The sequence below is a fragment of the Danio aesculapii genome, chromosome 15, assembly GCF_903798145.1.
Source record: "Danio aesculapii chromosome 15, fDanAes4.1, whole genome shotgun sequence".
Classification (NCBI taxonomy): domain Eukaryota; kingdom Metazoa; phylum Chordata; class Actinopteri; order Cypriniformes; family Danionidae; genus Danio; species Danio aesculapii.
In genome coordinates, this window is record NC_079449.1 from 40,941,931 (window position 1) to 40,967,145 (window position 25,215).

Below are 25,215 nucleotides of genomic sequence, written 5' to 3' on the forward strand. Positions count from 1 at the left end.
AAAAGATATCCAAGAGTTTAGCTTGAAGCAGTTAAATAGAATCTAAAAAACACAACTAGCTTGAAGACTAGAGACTAGAAGACAAATTTTTAAGTTAAATTTTGATTGTTTCGCCGTATATGCAAGCAAAAATGAAAGAGCAGCCTCTGACAGTGATTGGTAATACAGTATAAGGCCCGGTATACTTCAAACGTAATTCATAAAAAATAAAAATGATGTAATTTCAAACAAAATACAGTCAAAAAAGTTCTTTTTGAGTTATTTTTCAGCACTACTAAACAGCTCACTAAAACAAACTTTTTGGGGAGTTCCTTTTTAACACCTTTGAGCTACACTTGGACCATGATAAGTGTGCAATTGTCCTGGAAAGCTGACTTCCTTTGAATCTGGCTTGATGAATTGGATCTACATACTGAATTGGGCTAACTCATTCTGCCTTTAACAAGACAAGACTTATGTAAACACCAAACAAACTAGCCAGACTAACTCTGACAGATGGCACCACAATCCCCAAGCACCGACTGTCTGCTTTGGTGTGTCCTAGCTTTTAGAGATTCGTGAATCAATGATTTACTGCCTGCATTCCTTGTAACTTTGTGACATCATTCATTCATTCTTTTTCTTTTTGGCTTAGTCCCTTTATTAATCTGGGGTCGCCACTGCGGTATCAACCACCAACTTATCCTGCGTATGTTTTACACAGCGGATGCCATTCCAGCTGCAACCCACCACCGGGAAACATCCATACACACCCACACACACACATACACCCCGGACAATTTAGCCTCCCCAATTCACCTATACCACATGTTGTGAGGGAAACCGGAGCACCCAGAGGAAACCCACGCAAACACGGGCAGAACATGCAAACTCCACACAGAAATGCCAACTGACCCAGCCGAGGCTGGAACTTTGTGACAATGAACATTTATTAATTTGACTAAACACCAGATTATTTAAAGGATGTGATACTCACTGGATAATTGCTTCAACCCCTGATGTTGATGAACACACACAGGTATGCTTAAGCTTTCTAATGACAGTACAAAAAAAACTACAAATATTTTGTGAGGACGAGTAAGGACTAATGTTTCATATTTACGTTGCCATGAAATGTCTTGGGATTCATTTTGAAAACAATTCAATTTAATGACTGAGGCGCTATCATACACCTGGCACAATAAGGTGCAAGAAGTGTTTGCCGCAACGTGTTGCTATTTTCAGACCAGCGCAACAGTAATTTATCTGTTTTCCGCCACGTTGTTTAAATAACAAATCCATTTGCGCCACTTTGTGGACTCATGGGTGTTCCAGTCTAGAAAAGAGGTGTGTTAAGGCAAAATGTTGGCGCGCTGCTATTTTGAGGAACTGAAAGCAGGTCTAAAGTCCAGCGCAGAGCGCATTAGTTGTGCACCTTGCTTACACATTGCTTAAAACATTCAGTATGTACAGCAACATAAGCAAACATCTTTACAAATGAAAAATAATTTAAGGATTAAAATATTACAAAAAAATATTACTGTCTACATAAATATAAAAACCACTGCCTCCATGCCTTCTTCATCTCAGGGGGCTTTTTCAGTTTATTTACGACAACTTGCTTTTGTATAATGTTATTATTATTAGCAGTACTATTTATTATATGCATATATATTTTCATTTTATTAAAAACAAGCTTAGATTTGTCCACCTGTCAGGTTTTGGACCATATGGGGCATGTTTGGATATACATATCAGTTTTTTGACCACACTTTGTTATTTTTGCATATTATTCATTTGGTGGAAATTAGAATTGAATTTAGAAATAGTTTTGAAACAAATCTTCGCTTTTAAAAAACGAAATTAATTACCTAGGCTAATGGATGTCTTCAGTGGAGTGCGTACAGTACCTTTCCCTCCGGTAACTAAACTGCAGATCTGCACAAGACATTTGGCCAGAAGGGAACTGGTCGTGCCCAGCTGAGTCTGGGTTTTCTCAAGGTTTTTTTTTCCTTCACATTCGTCAACTGCTGAATTTTGTTTCTCGCCACTGGCTTGCTTGGTTTGGGACTTGTGAAGCTGCACATCATTGGATTTGCTCTTCAGTATTTTTCAGGAGTGACATTTAAATTACAATGAACTCAACTATAATGAATTAAACTAAAAGTACGCAACTTTGAAACTGAACTGAAACGGTTTCAATTTGCTAAAACTCCATCTATGTTAACACAATCTACATTGCAAAACCTCTATAGAAAATAAAGACATTTTAAAAAACTGTAATAGGAGCACTTTAAATTGGTGACCACTGGTTATAATATCATTGTGTTGATGAACAAATAGGCTTTTAACATGAGAATGAGCCAAGAAATCTGGTTGTGTATGCACAATTATGAAACATTACCAAAATACATCTTTTTTGCCTACTAAAAGGGGCAAACATTTACTAATAATTTACAAATACAAGTATGAACCCATTACTATTATCTCTTAAAAGAAAAAGTCTCCTCGATGTCTTTATGCTTTCATGCAATGCCACCAGGCCTACTGTCAAAATTGACTGTTATTTCACCATGTAAAGATTAGGAAATAACACAGGATATCAGTTATAAGACACTTCCTCTATTTCTGATGAAGTGTGATGCTAAGGCAACATAAAACCTCCCATGTTGTCATGTTGTGAAAATGAATTGCTTCTTTGAGCAACAGAATACACTTGTGTTAGTTTCATTACCACAGAGGAACAAAAGACCTCTGTACTAAAAAGCTTGATGGGGGTGCGCACACCCCCCACATACACAGTGCTAGGTTCAACAGAGGTCACATAAAGATTGCCACTATGTAAAACGTATAAAAAGGAATAAATACATGAACTATAGGCTTTCTTGCACTCTCATGGGCAAATGGGAAAACCACATACTAATTTTCCTATCTGATTCTGCGAAACAGGAACTGTTTATAATATACTTAGACAACATGCCACATTCTCACTACATTACTCATTGCACTACTATGCAGCCCTTCTATCATTCTACACATACTTCCCTCTGTCATTCTACTATTCAAACAGAAAAACAAATAACCAGTTGTATTACTATGATATAATGTCAAAACCACAACCAAAAGTAAAACTTTTACTCTTATTTACATACAAATTAAGCACAGCTTTTTCTCCATATGTTACAGTTTAACCATCTATAAGAGATAGCATGACAGAGAGAGAAAGAAAGAGAGTGCTCCTCTTATTGCACGAAGTTTTGAGTTTTCTTTATGTTTACAAGCATGTAGGTCTATAAAGACCTATTTGTAATTGAGCCTGTTACAGCTATCCAAAGGGGAAAGTTAAATTTTCCTCAATAATTATTGATCTAGGCAGTGCAGAGATTCATACAACACTGGGTTTATTCAGATTGAGCAAAAAAACAGGGACATGTTTGAAATGGTTTGAGTGACAGCAAAGTGTTCAGTATGAGCAGATCTATCATATGATATTTAGATTGTGTTTATTTGTGATAAGTGTAAATTATGGTCTGATCCTTCTAAAATGTTGCATGCTTATTTATTTTTGTGAGTTTGAGATTAAAATTGTGAGTTTTCCTTGCGTTTTCAGGTGTGTCTGTCTATAGCAGGGCTATCCAATTAGTTATGTGGGCCAGTTCATGAAAAGCTATGAAAGATATGAACTGCAATATGAGTGATGACACGACAGCGATATAAGAGCCCATATGCTGTATTTTTGCTCCTTTAGACACCCATGTTGGCTTTTTTTCTACATTAAAATGTTAATATATTGTATTTTGAAACTACATAACATCACTGCATTGTACAATGTGGCGATTTTACAAACATATTCAAATGTTGTATTCCGAAGCACGACAAAATCAGTGTATTGCTCAAGTAGGCTTCTTCTACATTCAAACACATTCAAATGTTATGTTTTAAACTGCATTACAATTAGGGATTCAATGATTATAGATTTTGGTTGTACGATTATAGTCTGAAGAATAATCATGGTTTCACGGTTATCACGGTTTTTATTCATTTATTAAATTCAAAATGCTAGTTTTGAAAGATCACAAGAAAACCGCTTATATTTTAAAGTGTTGTTTATTGCTGCTCAGTAACTAAATACAGCACAAAATAATAATAAAAAAAACAAACAATAGTCTATTTCTCTCTTTGGACTTAAAAATAAATGAAAAGGTTTTTGGTTTAAACATGAGTGATGATTTTACAATGAAAATAAATGACAGAACAATGAATAAATAAATAAAAATAAGAATAAATAAAAAATAGCATTTGTCTAATACTAATTTAAGCTATATATTAGCTAAGAATTTAAATGAAATGTTATCATCTGCGTTCATACATATATAATCATTTTAATAATTCGTCTAATTTATGTTTTGTTTGCATTGCACTGAAAGCCACGCACAACTCTCACCACTACAGCGTGAAATAATTTCTACTGTGTGTGCCTGGAGGGCGTCGGTCTGCTTGCAAGCCGTGCACGCACCGCTCCCAATATGAGCACGTCTCCATTGGAAATAATGAACTTTTATATAATATAATAATGAGCTGCTATTGTTAATCCAATGTGCATGTGTATTGGCATAACTTTGTTTAGATGCAGTCGTTTTTGGTCCATGCAACAGAAACGCGGTGTTGAGAAGCCTTTATGATTAATTAACTGTAATGAATTTAAGCGCGGTTAATAGTGAAATCGGCTAATCATTTTATCCATATTAACGATATCAGTGCATTGTACAAAAGGCCTTTTCTACAAACATATCCAAATGTTTTTGGCTGCTCGCACTACTCTCTTAATATCAGATGACTCATGCTCTCCTTTTGTTAATGAGCCTGTTACAGCTATTCCGGAATGGAATGTTTAATAATTATTGATCTAGGTAGTCTAGAGATTCGTACACCACTTGTTTTGTTGCGATTGTGCAAAAAACCAGAGACTAGTTCGCAAAAGTAGGTTAATCACATATTGACAAATCTTTGATTAATGGTTTGAGTGAAAGCATTGGCTTTTGCAGTTGGTTTAGCCTATAATATTAGCCTATAATTAGCCTATCATATGATATGTATTTTGTGTGCCCGTGCAAAACTTTGTGTAAAATACAGTACCAGGGTTTTTCAAACTGTGGGGCGGGGCAACACCTATTAAGGGGGCGCAAGAATTTGAGCCGTGCTCTTGAGTAAATCATGATGGCGATTTTTATGCGTTCACTAGAGTGAATCTGATTAACGTTAGTTCCACAGCTAACTATCAGGCACCTATAGAGTTAATGCGCTCGAGTAAAATATATGCAAATAAAATGGACTGGGTGCTTTTTAAATGAATGACATTGAATCTATCGGCAGTTTCACTTTCACTCATAAACATTTCATTCTTGTCCCAGTGACAAACTGGGGTATTGGACGCGAGAATGGAGTAAGGACTGGTGGAAAAGTGTTGTTTTAATGGAATTTAATACCGCAGGTCGAATGGAAAGAAAAAAAACTTCCGCATTTCGCGGTGTATGTCTGCAGTCCTTTACTGACAACCGTATATGTCCTAAAAGGTTGAAAACCCTGTAATATACAATCAATTGCATTCTCAAAAAACTCAAAACTGCCCCTAGTGGCCGATTTCCTTCAAAATTCTTACAGACCCCTGGAACCATGAGTCAAACATGCCCACCAAGTTTTGTAACCTTTGCTTAATGTTAACTGGCTGCCATGTTTTTTGAGATATGTCAACATCATATACAATTATTTCACCTTGGACACAGACACTACATGCCAAATTCCAAGTTGATGGGACAATTGGTTGCTTGGTTAAAGTTTTTGTGACATTATAGCACCAACATGTTGCCAAAGTCTGTGAGTTTTGTGTTTTTACCTCAAAATGAGGTAAAATGATGTCCACGAGTTACAACCATTGACATAAACATGGGTCAAACATGCACTAACATTTTGGTGTCCCGTCAAGAGCCCCAATTATGGGTTTTTGAAAATTACCTTCCATGCAGTGTGTAACACAGCTCTAAGTGAATGAAATCATCCAACTGAAGTTTAAATCTGAAAGTAGACGATGTTTACAACCACTGATTTTTTTAAAGAGTCAACTCAGAGTTGTTTATATTTCATCGTCCGTCTGAATGTTTTGCCTGTTCGTATCAACATCGACATGATGGTAAAACGTGAGCATGCCCTTCACCTCAAAGCCTAGCGGAGTGTGGATGTGCGGATTATCATGACTAAAGATGAGTGAATATTAATGAGTAAACATTCTGATGATTAATACAATAATCTACCCTGCAATGAGTGATTTGCTGGCCGTTTGTTAAAGGAAGAATCGGCAAACACTATAAGCATATGGGACTTAGTCAGTACACAGTTAATGGACCTGTTTATCCTTCCTTCGGATCACAAGGTGTAAGTGTGAATGAAATGATTGCCTCATTTTTTTCTAGCTAGCAAAATATGTATTTAATTGTGTTTCGTTACTTGTAATCGCTCCACGATATTTGTATTGCCTGCTACTATTACTTACAGTTGAGTCTTTGTATTTTGGTCTGTCATAGCAGGCACACGTGAACACAAATGCACTCACTCACCTGCTGTCTCTGCAGTTTTTATTTCCCAGCTGGTTCCATGATCGAATGAAGAGAATGCTGCATCTGACACTGAAACACAGATGGATTCAAAATACTTGAGATGAAAAGAGTCAAAAATAAAGGGCACAAAGCGCCTCCATATCAGCTGGCACAGCAACTCATGGAGCTAATATTTCAATGTACAGCAGCAGTAATACCCTCTTATTCTGCCTATATTGACAATAAATGTTCCCTACATTTGTTTTACAATAGATAGTCTTGAGACAGAGACTTGCCTGAAAACGTGCAACCATTATCTAATGGATTCTATAATGTATTCAGAAATAAAGTATTGCTATGATTGTTGGATGTGGTAATGTGATGACATACTTTTCCCACATGCAACAAGAAATGCTTTTTTAATCCATGGTAAACAGTTGTTGCTAGATCGGATATGGTTGTGGCTGGAAGTTAACAAGAATTATTTATATTACTTTTTCAATTTCCCATTTATTGTATTTTAATAACGTCTGCCCCCACCCCAACGGTCACAGTAATGTAAAAACAGTTGTTGTACCGAGTATTATTAATGCTATCTATTAAATTATCCAATAATTTTTTTTTTAATGCCTACCCCCACCACAACCCTAAACCCAGTCATCACAGTACTGTAAAAATTTGAATTATTGCTGCTATATTAATGTGCATATCACACTTCCGTATCTGATCTAAAATTCACCATGGTAAACCTCACAGTATACTACAATGTTACTAGCATGTGCCAAAATAGCATGTATTTCTTTGTTAATTAATATGGCTAGGACTGTATTAATTCTGTGCTTTCATTATTTAACATATTTATTTTTATAATAGTTTTACAAATGAGGATGTCCCTGAATAATTTTTAGTTTAGTCAGGTTTTGGTATGTCCCAGAATATGGTAAATTAGGTAACACACACACACACACAGACACAGACACAGACACAGACACAGACACAGACACAGACACAGACACACACTGCAGAAAGCTTCCAGCATCTGTGTGCACTCAGACCCAGGAAAGCATAACCATTACTCATTTGTTTACCAAGGTTATTATAGTTAACGAAACGAACAAAAAAAATGAAAACTAGATTAGAAAAAAATATATATTTTTAATTTTGACTAACTGAAATAAAAATAAAAACGATTTTTTTTTAAACTAAAACTAACTGAAACTGTATAGTGTACATACAAAACTGAAACTAACAAAAATTATAACAAAAATGTCCTTCGTTTTCGTCTTTGTAAACGTATTTAACACAGACTGTATGCCTTTTAAAAGTAAATCTATTTGTTTAGCACTGCCCAGTGTTTGACCCGTATGGCACGTAAGAGTCTGTAATCCTGCTGATGCCATTGGCCAGATCAAGCCGGTTCTCCTCCAGTCATCCTCGCGGTTGCTCCTGCGACAAAAACAACTGCTGACAACATTAAATACGACCCGAGAAGATACTTAAAAGTATTAATTTAACAAATTTGTGCCAAATAATAGGTTTTATTTTTGTATTAATGATCGCGATCGCGAATAAATCATTCTTGTTAACCAGATCCTCTAAGTGAACCAGTAGAACTAATTCACCAAATTGAACTGCGTCTTTAGTAGGGTTAAGCACTTATCCACAAGTTACTTACTTATAAATATACCTGATACCGCTCTCAGAGCCAAAATAAACCAATATATACGGAGTTATTCGGTTATTAGAACAGTAAACACAGATAACAGATTTGACAAGCAGTGAACCAATAATACTGCATATGCGTGATTCAGTGAACCGAACACAAACAGTACACGACAACCGCTGTGTCTGAAGAAAACTTGAACTGCAGTGCGGGTAAACCGAGGGCTTAAATAAGAGGATCTGTCAAAACATAAGTTTGTTTCATAGCAGAAAATCGTAATGGAATTTAGATGAGTGAATCATGCTTCAGTTTGGTTGCAAAACGTAATTGTAAGAAATTTTTCAGATCATGGTGATGTTTTAAAGAGCCCCTATTATGGGTTTTTGAAAATGAGCTTCCATACAGTGTGTAACACAGCACTAAGTGAATGAAAACATCCAGCTGAGGTTTAAATCTAAAAGTGCACCGTGTTTAAAACTACTAATTCTTTAGCTAAATAGTTGACCCAAAGTCGAATAAATGAATCGAGTTGGGTTCAGATCTTTTGATTGATCGTATCGACGTCAACATGGTACATCACCAAATATATAGTTCCAGTTTCTGTAAAATGTGAACGCACTTTCCCTCCATACACTAGCAGAGGCGGGGGGATCACAGGACTGATCATGACACGAAGGTGATGATCACTGACAGATGGAGATTTGGCTAAGGGGAATAAAGGGTTAAAGTTCATTTTCACAACAATACCACAGTATAGCCAACCATATGATGTGTTTGTTCTTGTCATTTTTCAGATTTTTGATACAATAACCTACGCTGCAATGCGGAATTCTCCGGCCGTTTGCTATTGAAGGAGCAGCAGAGACCATGGGACTTTGTCAGACTTTGACAGGGACTTTGTCAGTAACTTTTACAGTTCAAATGGACCACTTTCTTCTTCCTCCAGATCAGAACATGTAAATGTCATTAAAATTGTTGCCTTGTTTTCTTTGTAGTTTGCAAAATATATGTTTAATATATATGTGTTATAAGTTGTAATGGCCCTGCGCGGCTTGTAATCACGTATCTATTATAGATCAGTGCTTGTACTGTATCTCTCAGGTTAAATCTGTATCGGGCTGTCCAAAACCACGCTAAAAATGTGCTTCTTCCTTTACTGATTCAAACAATTCAATTCAATTCACCTTTATTTGGATAGCGCTGTTACAATGTAGATTGTGTCAAAGCAGCTTCACATAGAAGATTATAGTAAATTGAAACAGTGTCAGTTCAGTTTTCAGTGTTTAAGTTCAGTTCAGTTTAGCTCAGTTCAGTGTGGTTTAATAATCACTACTGAGAGTCCAAACACTGAAGAGCAAATCTATCGATGCGCAGCTCTACAGATCCCGAACCATGCAAGCCAGTGGCGACAGCGGCAAGGAAAAAAACTACACCAATTGGCAAAAGTGAAGAACTAAAAAACCTTGAGAGAAACCAGGCTCAGTTAAGCACAACCATTTCTCTTCTGGCTAAACGTCTTGTGCAGACCTGCAGTCAGACATAAGTTTCTGAACTGGTGATCCTCTGCTGTTTGTTGCTATGGCCACCATCAGCTGTTCCTCACAAGCGCAGCGCAGTCAATTTTCAAAACAGTTAAACTTTTGCCTCTGTGTGGATTAATACTGAATGTGTGTCGTTGTGATTACCTGGAGTTAGGTTTAAGAGTAGAGTAATATGCTGGTGTTTAACTGCATTGCTTTATTGCATTCCTGCATTGGGCTTTTACATACTTTCTGCTACTTCATACTGCAGCCGTGGTGGGCATTTCTTTCTGTCTCGCACTGAACGCAGTCGACCAATCACAACAGACAGGGTCAGCAGTTTAATCAGCGCAGATTAGCTTCATGCTAAGGAGGGGTTTGGTAAGAAATGAATCGCCGTACGATTCATATGGGAGTTGTTGGGATAATTAGGTAAAAATAAATGCATATTATAAGACAATGAAAGTGTTTTTTGACCTTGCATGCATATCAGTATGTTGTTGGAGATATGGGGCTCTTTAACTGGCTGAAATTATGATTGCTGACTACCTATTTTTGATATGTTGAGTCCAAACATGGGAAGATTGTCACAAAGATCCGGTTCGCGTTAAAGATCCGAACTTCCCATCACTACTGTGCATCTAACCTTAGAAGCAGCCTTGAACACACCTATCTTGATAGGCCTGCTATCTTGTGGGCTTTTGCATTTAAATTTGAGGATGGGTAGATGGTAGTTGTTGATGGTAGTGTTCTTGTGTCAAAAAAAATGTAGCCCATCTTTGGTTGGAGTTTTTATTATACAATATTTATTCTGATGATTTTGACTCTTGCACCTAACAAATATCCTAATTTGCAAAAAAAAAAAAAAAAAAAAAAAAATACTGAAACTAATAGAAAGTAAACTAAAACTAAGTGATTTCAAAATATGGAAACTATTAAAAACTATTAAATCTACCTGTAAAAACTAATTAAAACTAACTGAATAAAAAAAAAAAAAAAAAAACGTCAAAACAAAATAAAAACTAAAACTAATGAAAAATCCAAAACTATTATAACCTTGTTGTATACATGATCACTGTGTCATTACATAAAAAGCAGGCAAAAGTAAAAGATACAAACCCTTAAGGCCCAAACCAAAGCTATTCCACACTCTTCCTCAATCTACCTTCCGCCGTTCTCACAATGGAATGTCAAGAATCTTGATTCTGCATAGGACTACATCCCCCTTCCTACAACCTTTCCAACACACACACACACACACATATATATAAAACACTGGGCTTTGCTCAAGATTTCTGACAACCAGGAAGTAAAAAAAGAGCAAGCTTTAAAGGAAATTTAAAAAAGAATTAATTTGCAAAGCCAGTGAGTAAAACAGTTTATATGAATGACTTACATTAGCAATATCTTGGAAGTATTGGTTTGATTAGTTTGAAAAACTCTCATTCCGTTAAAAATGGGACAAACTTTCAACAGGTTTGTCTGATCTGAAGTTAGCCACTTGTGTATTTATAAATACATAGACTCCAACGACTAAAAACATTTTTAAAATCACAAACAACGGTAAAGTTTTTATAAAGTAAATCTGTGATTATGATGTCAAGTGTGCTTTGACAAAACAACTAAAATGGTGTGGCTAAAATGACCTGTACAATATCTGCCCACATGCACTGCCACAACCTCATAATAAACAAAGAGATCACTGTAGCTTCCACACTCCCCTTCACACAAGCCACATCATATATTGCTCAGTACAACACATCTAGCAAAATACCCACACCATTTTAAATTGCATACTTTCCTCCAACATGTGCACAAGTTATTGTGTTTCTTTTAGGACGAGCTTTAGTATAGCTGCCGACATGTTGGGGAGATGCTAAATGGTTCAGCGAAAGTTTTGCAGATGTACAAATTGGTTCTTATCAATTTACTTTATCATCCACATTGTCTGCCATGGTCATGACTTGAACTGACACAACAAATCTCGAATCATTATGGACCATTTTTGTGCATAAAATTATTTTAGAAGCATGTGTGTGGCGTTTGGCCAGTCAACTGATAAATCAAAAACACTCTGGGCTTCTTAAAAGGAGTAGTTTGCAGAAATCGAAGCAGAACATTTCAGACTTACTGGGACTAGAGTTACTGCAATAAATGTATGAACTATTTTTAAAGCATTTTAATCTATTTTAGGGATGTTTTATCATTTAACATCATGTCCTCCTTAATCCTCTTTTGTTTAAACCTCTAAAATAAAAGTAAATAATGATAAGGCTATTTTGGGTTAATTTTAAGCTCTAAATTTAAAGCTTATTGTGCAGCTGCCCTTTCAGTGCTGTGCCATGCTGGCAAAATTCCAATAAACACACACAAAGATGTTAATCAGTTACCTACTGAGGCACTGAACAAAGGTCCCATTTTAGTTGTGGGTGGAGCATGCATGTCTCTCTCACTCTTCCTGTATGGCTAACTGTACGTCTGAATAAAGATGTGCTACGCATCTACATAAGTAAGTTATGCAAGAGCTGACAGATGGAAAGCACAGACTTTACAAACTCTCTATTTACTGTGCACAAACACATACAAACACACACGCACAAAGAGTTAAGAAAGATCCAGTGGGAATGATTAAGCTTCTGTGTTTTTATGACAGCAGAGAAATACTAAATTGTTGTCAGTGCAATTTGTCTTTTTGCCTTTTGATTGTCTTTTTTGATGGGTTTTGCATGTCGACAAAACCATTTCTTTTTTTTGAGTGATAATAAACTGAACTAAATAATTATTATATTAGCTTGCTCTTGGCATCCAATAACTTAATGCACAAAACAAACCAATAATACAGTTCCACTGGTTTTAACAACCAGAACTGCCCTAATTTCCAAACAATTATGTAGTTATGCTAAAGGTAAGCAGTGGTGGAAAGAGTACTGAAAAATCATACTCAAGTAAAAGTATCATTACTTGCCTAAAAATGTAGTGCAAGTAGAGTAAAAGTATCTGTTGTAAATATTACTCAAAGTATGAGTAAAAAGTAGACCTTTTAAAAGTACTCAAGAGTAATGAGTAGCAGGGGCGTAGCAACCGGGTTGGACGGGGGGATACGTCGCCCTCACTTTTAGAGACAGACCATTTAGAAACAGGTGATTAATAATTACATGAACGTATGATTCCCCCCCACCCACACACACTTTTAAAATGTCCCCTGCACCCCTGGTGAGTAGTGAGTATTACACTGTTCAAAGCTGATGCATTTACATGTCATTTGTACATGTGTGTGTAAACGTAACATTCTGTAGTGCATTTAGTTAATATTAGGTTAGATTTAGGTTGTGATGTCAGGTGACCAAAATTCACTGTCTTACCAGCGTCTAAGAGCAACATTACATTTATGTCCAATAATGACATTAAATGACGCTGATATTTGGTTGATTTTAGGTTCTTAGAAAGTGACTAAAATTCAACGGCGAGCCAACAGCTAAAACCAACGTCTTATTGACATCAAATGCTGACATTTATTCATCAGGCATTGCAACCAAAATTAGACATTGATATTTGATTGGCTTTAGGTTGGACGCTGACGTTGAGTTCTGACCTCAACCTGATTTTCCTTTCCAAACAAAATGCAACGTCCCCATGACGTTGGGTACAACATCAATTTGACGTCATGTTGACGTCTTGTGCCTGCTGGCTGTTTAAGGCCATTTTGGTCATCATACAGTAAACATCCGCCATCCTCTCATCAGTGACATGCATCTAAACAGTCTCTTGGTCATTATGTGTAAAGATTTTGAACATCTTCTTGGACACTTTTAATGCTTCCAAACAGTTTGCTGCAGTTATAAATCACCCATGTCTTGAGGTAGTTCATTATGATGCGATTTACTTTCTATGTGCGATTTGATTGGACAGGAATCACAGGACTGATTTTTCTAATCCCCATAGACAAGAAAAAATAAAGCCAGGACAGCAGGTTGAAGGAAAGTAGTGGAGTAAAAGTAGTGATACAGCACTACAGTAAAAGTACACATTTTTAAAACTACTTAGTAAGTTACAATTCCTGAGAAAAATACTCAATTACAGTAATTTGAGTATTTGTAATTAGTCACTTTACACCACTGCAGGTAAGCTAAATAAAACAATGGTTAATCATGTCCATTTTAAAATGCAAGTGTGCAGTGCAACATTGAACACACACACACACAATGCGCTTAGCTCTTAATTTAACAGCAGGAACAAATGGAAAAGTTTTTTTTTTTAACTGGAGCAATATTGAGAATGTATATTTGTTATTTTTATTTAATAAAAGAGCTGTTTTTAACAAATGAAGTTTGGATAAATGGAAACTAAGATGATCTTCCCATAACAGTTAACTGAATAAATGATATCAGATCTGATAAATGATTTCAGACTGATGCTCACTGCTTCACAGATGTTGTTATTCAGTTAAAATTGTGCCTTAGGGTCAATAGTATCTGGATGCAGATATGCACATGCAAGCTGAGACACGTGGTAGCATTTCAGGGCGTCCTGAGTTCGAATCCCGGCTCGAGGACATTTCCCAACCCTACCCCCTTCTCTCTCTCCAACTTTGCTTCCGGTCTCATTACTGTCCTATCTAATAAAGGCAAAAAAGCCAACAAAAAAAATAAATAAAATAATAATAATAATAATAATAATAATAATAATAATAATGGAGTCGACTGAGAGTTGTTTAAATGATTAGCCTTGTGTCCGATTGTTTTTTTTTTGGCCTGTTCATATCGACGTCGACACTAAACAATACCAAATATGTGGTGCCGGATCCGGTAAAACATGAACGTGGCCTTCACTTCAAACCCTAGCGGAGTGCGGATGTGAGATTGATCATTACTGAAGAGGAATGAATTTTAATGAGTGAACATTCTGGTGATTAATACAATAACCTACTCTGCAATGGCAAAGACTATCAATGTATGGGACTTTGTGAGATCTTGACAGGAGCTTTGTCACTTTGTCAGTGAGCAGTTTCTTCTTCCTCCAGTTCACAAGTGTAAGTATGTGTGAATAAAATGGTTGCCTCCTCGTTTTATCTACCTTGCAAAATATGTATTCAGTTGTGTTTTGTTATACGTTTCTTTATTTAACCAGATAAAAAATAAAAAAACATTGAGATCAAGATCCCATTTACAAGGGTGACCTGGCCAAGATGTCCGCAACACACGACTTAAAATAAAATAACAATAATAATAATAATAATATTAATATTAATAATAAATAGAAAATTAATATAGTATTAAAAATACAGTTCAGTTGTCCAGCTTTACCACATTTCAATATATTAAATGCACATACATTGAGAAATGGACTGTTGTTGTTTGTTAAAAAGGATAAAGTAAAACGATGTCATTGGGATGAGCTCAGATATTTTTAGTTCAGACTGAAGAGTATTCCAGGATGAGGGGGCGGCATGACTAAAGGCTCGCTTCCCTATTTCAGTTCGAACCCGGGGAACAGTCAAATGATAAGATTCACTTGAACGTAGGGCATACTGGCTTTTAGACTTATGAAGAAGGGAACATAGGTATGAAGGCACCAGTCCCAGAAGAGCCTTGTAGACCAGAGTCATCCAGTGGGTGTACCTTCTTACATTCAGAGAAGGCCACTCAGCTTTGGCATACAATTCACAATGGTGAGTAAGTCTTTGACAGCCAGTAACAAACCTTAGAGCACTGTGATAGATGGAGTTTAAAGGCAAAAGACATTTGGTTGAAGCATTCATATATAAAACATCACCATAGTCAATCAATGGTAAAAATGTTGAGCACGCCAAATGTTTACAAGCTTTAAGAGAAAAGCAGGATGCATTTCGATAGTAAAATCCAAGCTTAACTCTCAATTTTCTAACCAAATTTGCTATATGCTCTTTGAAAGAAAGCTCCTGTTACTTGTAATCGCTTCGCATGGCTTGTACTGTACCTGGTTAACGTTTAAGACCATTTTAAAGTGCGTCACGTGCTGCTTTGTTTACTGATTTAAATTAATTTTAAACTGATTTAAATTTCTTTCCATCTCGTGCTGAACGCAGTTGACCAATTGCAACAGACTGGGTCATCAGACCAATCACCGCAAATTAGAGTCATGCAAAGGAGTAGTTTGGGAACAAATAAATCGTTGAACAAATCATATGGTAGTCGTTGGGATAATTAGGTAAAAATAAATGCATATTATAAGTCAATGAACGTGTTTTTTGACCTTGCATGCATATCAGCCTGTACGAGAGCCCCAACAAAAAAAAAATTGTTATCATTTACTCATCCTCCACTTGTTCCAAACAAGTTTCCTACTTCTGTTGAACACAAAATAAGATATTTTGAGAAACACTGGAAAGAGGCAGCAATTGACTTACATAAAATTTTTTAATGCCTACATGATGCTAGGTTTCCATTTACCTATTTTATGCGCATTTTGGATATGCATGTAAGAAAATATGCATGAAAAAAAAGTGCAAACATTTTCAAAATGTGCATAAAACATATGCACACAACTGAGTAGAATAAACTATGATGGAAACACATTTACCAAATAAATTCCAGCATGCAAAAAAAAAAAGCCATAATGGGACGACATTATTGGACAAACCAGTGGATTGACCACATTATAAAATAATTCTAAAATGCCTCAGCAAAAGTCTGTCATCACAGGGGTTCAGTATTGTTATTAATTATATTATTATTATTATTACCTCCAGTCTTAAGTTTGCGCTCCCAGAGCGTCTCACTCCTTAAAAACAAGCATGCATATGCAAGTCTGCAGCCATATACTTTTGGTTCACTGCACTTCGTCAACTAAGGTGCAAGTAATATATTCTATATGAAAAAGTCCCACAGTGACTTCTTCTACTACAGCAAACTTTTATGTTTTATGCAATATACAGTTTTGGTCACTCACATCTTAGATTATGAAACATAGCTAATGGCTGCTGATGTTCAACTTTCTTTAGAATATATTGCTTTGTTCAACAAAAGAAATTCTTAAAGTTTAGAATTACTTGAGTGCGAGTAAATGGTAGGATTTTAATTTTTTTTGGATGAACTATTCCTTTAAAAATTAAGGGGAGAGGTGTCCAACCTACAGCATCTAAACACTGGGGTACCTCAGGGCTCTGTTCTTGGGCCACTTCTCTTCTCTATCTACACGGCATCTTTAGGAACAGTCATCCAGAAACATGGTTTTTCCTACCACTGCTATGCTGATGACACCCAGCTATACCTCTCTTTTCACCCTGATGATCCCTCGGTTCCAGCTCGCATTTCAGCCTGCCTGTCAGACATTTCACACTGGATGAAAGATCATCATCTCCAGCTTAACCTCACAAAAACGGAAATGCTTGAAGTTTCTGCCAACCCGACTCTTCACCATAACTTTTCAATCCAGATGGATGGAGCAACCATCACTGCATCCAAAATGGTAAAAAGCCTTGGAGTAACGATTGATGACCAACTGAACTTCTCTGACCACATTTCTAGAACTGCTCGATCTTGCAGATTCGCACTCTATAACATTAGAAAGGTCCGACCCTTCCTATCTGAACATACAGCTCAACTCATTGTTCAAGCTCTTGTTCTCTCCAAACTGGACTATTGGAACTCTCTGCTAGCTGGGCTACCAGCTAGTTCTATCAAACCTCTTCAGCTGCTTCAGAACGCAGCAGCACGAGTGGTCTTTGATGAACCCAAAAGAGCACACGTCACTCCGCTATTCACCCGTTTGCACTGGCTGCCAGTTGCTGCCCGCATCAAATACAAAGCTCTGATGTTTGCTTACAAAGCGACCTCTGGCTTTGCTCCTTCGTATCTGCTCTCACTTCTGCAGATATATGTGCCCTCCAGAAACTTGCGTTCTGTGAATGAACGTCGCCTCGTTGTTCCATCCCGAAGAGGGAAGAAATCACTTTCCCGAACTCTCACATTCAATCTGCCCAGTTGGTGGAATGAACTCCCTAACTACATCAGAACAGCAGAGTCACTTGCTGTCTTCAAGAAACGACTAAAAACGCAACTGTTTAGTCTCCACTTTCCTTCCTAATCTGTAACTGCCTCTCTGGCTATACCACTAACTGTGCCCTCTTTCTCTCTCAAAAAAAAAAAAAATAATAATAATTTTTACTAATGCTTTGCTTCTTAGACTTTACACACCTGAAACTTGTCTATAGCACTTGTTCACTGCTGCTCTTATAGTTGTGTAAATTGCTTCCTTGTCCTCATTTGTAAGTCGCTTTGGATAAAAGCGTCAGCTAAATGACTAAATGTAAATGTAAATGTAAAAATTGATTCCATGGACAAAACGGAACTGTTACACAACCACTGACAAGAAAAGCAGTGGTATGGAAAAAAGGTTTTACTTGTATATTTGTATATAATTTTGTATTGTACATGTACACACACAAAATTATTTAAAGTGTTAATCTAACTCAAAATTATTACAAATCCTTTGTATCATTTTCTACAGAATCATTTCTTAATTTTTAATAGTTAGATACAGGCAAAATAGGCCAACGTGATGCTTTAACAAGCTAGTGTGTTGAATATATCCATTGTTTTATTAACATTAATGACAGGTATGTTTATGTGAATACAAACATTATGAAATAATTCAGTGTGTATCAGACCACTCAAGTGAAATAAACCTGCTAAAACAAATTAATTCAGCATCACACTTTGTTTAAGAGCAAAGATGTGTCTCAATCAGCTCAAATAACATTGAGAACTCTTCTGTGACATACTGAACTTCCAAAGATTTACATTTATAAATAAATAAGAATGGCTCTAACAAACAATTCTTCCTATATTTCCTTTACTTTTTTTTCATCACTTTTCTTGGTCTGTTTCAACTCCCTCCTTTCCTGTTCTGCAATGCTGAATTCTTTAGCATGTCCTTACTTGTTTACAGAGAATTGTAGAATTTTGAGTGTGGGCACGTTTAGTACTTAAAACCCGACTCACACTGTAGCAGCTCTCAAAAGTACACAGGTGTGCAGACGCGTGCTTGCTTGGGTATGCATATGTATTTAACGAAGGCCTGAAATGTGAAATTATTAATTGAAATTTTAAAAAATGCAAATCAGCTTTTATGGCAGGGCTTAAAAACAAACAGCTCTCTTACGCTCACTGATGGTCCTGAAACTTATTGATCTATAATCAGTACAAACAGTGGTGCAGAATCAGAGACTGTAAAAGGAAAGTGAACCATTGTTTTTTTTTTATTCATTAACGACTTACAATGCTTAAAAGAACTTCACATTAACTGCACACTTTAGTTCACCCACAAATGATATGCATGAAAACAGGAAAATGAATTAAATTACCAGGCTGCACATGCTGGATAAGAATGGGTGTATACAATATGATATATTGTGAACAATATATGAGGCAAGACTTTGAATAACTCGAGAACCTTGCTGTCCATGTAGGAGGAGAGAGCTCACAGATGTTACCTCAAATATTATCATTTGTATTCTAAAGGAGAACAACGGTTTAGAATGACGTGAGGATAAGTAATTAATAACTAAATTATTTTTAGGTGAACTAAAAAATGCACAATATGACCTCAAATGAACAAAGAATGCAAAAAGGGTGAAATTTCTTGACATTAAAATACAACAATTAATTTACTTATATTTTGAAGTATGCACTGCGCATAATTATGTTTTGAAGCTGAAGCACTTGGCTGTAAAATTAATGGATGGTTTTCCTCTCCAACTCTCTACTTTTCTATTGTTTTTCCAATGTAACCAGGCACTTGATTCCAAAGCAGTGGACTAACCAGAACTCGGAGGTGAGTTTCTGTTTACAGGTGCTCAGTAGCAGTGTCTGGATACCCTCGTCCTTTATGTTTGCTTTTTATTCTGAATTAACTTTTCCTGAGCGCTGTGTCTTGTTTTCAGTAGCAGAAACTGAATGAGTCCTTAGACTTGGTCTAGTTCAGATTTTAATAGGCTGGAGGAAGAACAGGGCTACCTCAGGACTAAATTGAGGCTTAAATTAAGCCTGCAAGAATGCAAGTTTAACTATAAATTAATATACTTTGGAGGATTATTTGCATTATGTCAATTAAGAACAATGCTTACAAACAGCTAGAAAAGATCTTGCAGACAGGAGTCTGATGAATCAAGCAAATGAACCTAATTTGGGCTTGTGAAAGTTTTCATAAATATAATACTGTGTATTTGTTATGGAAATTGTTAACATAAGTAGTCTTTAGCATTGCAGTTTGTGAATTACGACCATATTACATAAACTTCCCTAGTGCTTCAACCCAGGCTATATATAAGGTACTGTTCCATAAATATGAAAATTTTCCAGGAGTCATAGGTTGCATAGATAGCACACATAGTCCCATTGAGCATACTTATAGTCCATATGCTGAGGAATACAAGAGCCGGAAGAACTGACTTTTCACAGATGTCTAAGGTGGCTGCACTCCCAAGTTACAGTTTTCTAACAATGTTGCAAGCTGGAAACTGGTTATTTTGCTGGCTGAGTGAGAGCCATAGCAGGAAAGCAGATTTAGCAGCTGATCACGTGATGCATTAAAAGTTCTAATCACACCAGTGTGATGTGCATCAAATAGTTAAATTGATTTTAAAAATGTATATTTTTAATTAAACAGCTGATGTGTGCAGTTTAATTTCAAAAAGAGAGTTGAATCGACTTGAATCGATTTACTTTAAAAGAATTTTCTCATGTTCAGAAAATTATTTGATTGTACTGACATTGGCACTTCAGCTGACATTGCCTTTAGCTTCTCATTTGCATTAATTCATACATTTTCTTTTCAGCTAAGTCTAAGTATTAATCTGGGGTCGCCACAGCGGAATGAACCGCCAACTTATCCAGCATATGTTTTACGCAGCGGATGCCCTTCCAGCCACAACCCAACACTGGGAAACACCCATACACTCTTGCATTCACACACATACACTACGGCCAGTTTATCTTATTCATTCATGTCTTTGGACTGTATAGGGGAAACCAAAGCACCCGGAGGAAACCCACGCGAACACGGGAAGAACATACAAACTCCACACAGAAATGCCATCTGACCCTGATCTAACTGATCTGCGGATTTATGCGGAATGATTTTGGGAATATCATAACTAAAAACTTAATATTTGACTCAATATATGAAATTAAAAATACCTTTTAACTTTTTATTTAATGTTTACTGTGCAAATCCAATTAGATCCACTTATTCGGTAAACAAAGCAAGTCTCTCATATAATATATCTACTAAAGGACAGAAATTATTACTTTACAAATTGTATTGTAAATGAATCATATGAATATTTTCATATTAGTCAATAATATTACTGAAAATAATTTCAAAACTGAATAACTGTAAACTTACACACATTTACACAAGTAAATAAACAGAATTAATAATGGGCTAAAAATCTGTGGAATTCCGTGTGAGCCTACCTATGTCCTCCGCCCGTAAACTGATCAAGCTCAACCATCTTGGTGGACATGTCTTGTTTTGTGGATGTTGAAACTATTACAATATAAATAATGATCTATTCTGTAATATTCGTGAATCTGCTTATGCAAGAAAAATCAGTGATGTACAGTATTCATTAAAATGATGATGCTGTAGAGTGATGCTAAAGCAAGCAAGGATATACGATTTCACTTGATTCAATTATTGTAGATTACGGCCTATACTCCTGGTTTAATTTAAATCCTGTCCAGGAAGTGAAGTGAGCCTTGTAAAGTGATTTTTTCCCACACTCAAAACTGGTCCTCTACTTTTAACTCATCCAAGTGCAAACACAAGTGAGGAGTGTGAGCACACACACACTTTGAGCATACACCCGGTGCAATGGGCAGCTATTGCTTCCAGCTCCCAAGCAGCAATTAGTGGTTAGGTGCTTTGCTCAAGGGCACCTCAGCTGGGTACTGAAGATGGAGAGAGTGTCATTCATTCAGAGTCAAGCTCACTGACCATTAGGCAAAACTGACCCTAGTTTCTATTAGGAAACTGACCCTATCTGATTTTCTACTGATTTATTAACAGAATAACTGGCTCTGTCATACATAATATGTTCTTTAAACCATACAGTTAGTCCTGGGGGTGTGTATGTGTGTGCTTGTACCCATTTCTTAGGAAAAATGTTTCCCTGCGCTTCTAAAACAAACACACGCACTGTGCTCTCACATGACTGAGAGAATCAGCCCATTCATGGCCCCTGTCACCACAATGACCTCTCTGCTGACTGTGAGGGAGTGTGTACGGGCATCCCAAAGTGTTTGTGTCCCCTGACTGATGACATCACAGTCTCTCTGAAGCACTTGTCACATGTAGTTGGGTGAGGGCCAGAGAGCTCAACTCACAAAAAACACGTGTCTAGACACACTAATACAATGGCTGAAAATAGTATGTCATGTAAAAATATAAACAGAGTGGAAAAACAGATCTGATTTCTTTGTGTTGTCTCTTATTGAATGGAGGAAATGTGTTGACTCACAGATAGTACAAAACAATATAAATTCCCTAACTGAAAATAGCAGATGAAATGTTAATGAAATGGTAACACTTTATTTTGATGGTCCATTTGAGTATTAGTAGACTGTCTGCTTATTATCTGTTGATACTGCTGCTAAACAGACATTTAACTGACTATAAGAATCTTTTCAAGTACATGTCAACTTAAACTAACCCTAACCCCAACCGTCTACTTATAATCTAATGGGAATTAATTGGCATGTAGATGCAATGTAACTTAAATGTAACAAACGGACCATCAAAATAAAGTGTGACCTAAATTTTTATTTAGTAGATGTCACTTTAGGAATGGTGTCAAACTCAGTTTAGTCAACCAACCCAAAGACCATTTACAATGCATGTTACTTTCAAAGTTCAAGTTCTGAATTTTCTGTGCGTTTTCAGTATCATGTGTCATATAAGGAGTATCAGGCACGTGCAGGGGTAGGCAGTAGGGGCTCCTGGAAAGAAACTTTTTCCTGGGGATAGTTATTATTTTTTTAATGCTAATAATTATATAATTTATGTATATGTGAGGATGACATGGTGGCTCAGTGTTTAGCACTGTCGCCTCAGAGCAAGAAGGTCACTGGTTTGAGTTCCAGCTGTGCCAGTTGGAATTTCTGTGTGGAGTTTGCATGTTCTCCCCCTGTTCATGTGGGTTTCCTTCTGGGTGCTCTGGTTTCTCCCACACGCTATAGGTCAATTGAATAAGCTAAATTGGCCTTAGTGTATGAGTGTGTGTGTGCATGTGAGTGTGTATGGATGTTTCCCAGTAGCTGGAAGGGCATCCGCTGTGTAAAACATATGCTGGATAAGTTGGTGTTTCATTCCGCTGTGGCGACCCCTGATTAATAAAGGGACTAAGCTGAAGGAAAATGAATTAATGTATGTATATGTGCGCTTGTTCTATTACAGAGCAGCTTTCCTTATCAAACATTTAAAAAAAACTAAATCGCGACTAAAACTCACCTCTATACTTGAGGTTAATGTTGCATGTCTGCATTGTTTGTAGTTTATTTACACTTTTTTTAACCAGTTTGTAATTCTAGTAGAATTCACATCCAAAGCGCAATGTATTGTGGGTAATACTAGCGGTTAGAGTATGTATGGTTCTACACTTTTTACCGAAAATAGTAGAGTATCCGGGAACCTTTAGTGTACTCATTTCAACACTATGGTTGGGGACACACTCATTCTATATTCGAATACTATTTAGGATGGATAGTATGCAAATTGGAATGCAGCAGGAGTGTGTGTGTAAAACAGGGGTTACTAGCTGACCTTACAGTAGCTAGCACAATGTGATCGACAGAACAGTAATTTTGCTATAATTTATTCAGATTATATAGTGTTAATAAAAACATGTAGGCTACATATAGGCTAGCTATTGAGTTCTATAGTAGTTTTTCTTACTATGGAAGTCAGTCTCTCCAATAATCTTCCAATATATTATTATTTTGTTTAACAGGAAAAATAATAATAATAGATTGAAAAGGGATAGCTTACACAAAAATGTAAATATGCTCACCTTCGAGGTGTTCCGAATTTTTGTTTCTTTATTTTGTTTAACACTAGGATATTTTGAAGAAAGCTAAAACTCTAAAATTATTGACTTCCAGAGTAGGAAAAAACAAATACCATGAAAGTCAATGGTTACAGGTTTCCTGCTTTCTTCAAAATGTGTTCAACAGAAGAGGAAAAAAGTCAAATAGGTTTGTGCGTAAATGGTGACATGATTTTCTGTTTTGAATGAACTCATTTGAATGACTTTTTGAATTAATTATTTAATAAAAAGTGACCTTTTTTTTCCTAGTGAGACCCTGCCCCTTAAAAGGTCTCTATACGTCCCTGAGGAGGTTGATGAACGGCCTGTGGGCGTGCCTTGAGGCTGAGAGTGCCTTCATTACTCATGTCTGTACCGCTTTGGAGTGATTTAGTCCAGCATTATGCCATTGTATCCGTCTACGACATTAAGCCACAATACGGATTGTCAGGTAAACTTGGAATGGAATGTCATCCAACGCACCCTACGTTTTTTTTATATATCAAGAACAACTGATGTTACTTGGATTCTAAAAACCTCCCAGTCTTATTACTCGCAATGTTTACTAAAGCGAGTTATAAGTATTCACTAAACCAAACGAATATCAAAATCTGAAATAACACCATATAACAAAGTAAAGCACCGCGGTTTAATAGTTTAAATATGTAGAATGCAGTCTGAAATCTTCATACAAACGTAATTTTATGAAAATAATAGGCCTAAATTATGAATTAACCAGTTGGGAGAAACAACTCTTCTCCGCGAAATGTTTTTGCCTAGGTTTACAATCCATATTATTTAACCGGATATAAGCAAATAAACACTGAGGCAATTGAGATCAAAGAAGCCGTCTTGTGAGGATCAGCGCAATCTGACAAGTCAAAACTCAAACCAATACATTACAAACACAACCGAGTACATCTATTAAATGACGCAAAAAGCTTACCTTCCGTACAGATTGTTCCACTGGGCTGAAATGTACGACACCAGTTCTGTGATTCGCGAAAAAAATGAATGTTAAAAGTTTACTGTGCGTGTTACGATTTAAACTCCAAAAACATCGACTTGAGATTTAATCGCGACACGACGAGAAAAATGAGCAAAGCTTCTCGATACCGTCTTTCCTTCGACAGGTGAACTGATTTGATCCGCTTCCTGCTTCTTTCAGCTGGCTGAGCGAAACAAGCGATCGCTCGACTTTTTTTCCCTGTTTGCTTTGAACGCCCTCCCTTTCCACACGTAACCGCTATTTCGCGAACAGTTCAGCTCACAGACACTCGAACCTAGCCCTGATCTCACCCGGAAATAGTCATAAAGTAATGCGATGACAACTTATGCAGTCGCAAATGTTTTAATGTATTGTAACTATCTTCTCGCAGATCTCCTCTTCTAGGCCGT

At 36.6% G+C, this 25,215-nt stretch overlaps 1 protein-coding gene across 1 annotated transcript in view; it reads right to left on the minus strand.

Moving 5' to 3' along the window:
• pik3cb (phosphatidylinositol-4,5-bisphosphate 3-kinase, catalytic subunit beta) overlaps positions 1–25,215 on the minus strand; it is a 79,602-nt gene extending 54,387 nt beyond the window's left edge. The window contains exons 1-2 of the mRNA XM_056473251.1: positions 24,764–25,215; positions 6,591–6,659 (exon numbers count right to left, since the gene is read on the minus strand). The gene's annotated coding sequence lies outside the window, so the exon portion shown is untranslated. The remainder of the gene's footprint in view (positions 1–6,590; positions 6,660–24,763) is intronic.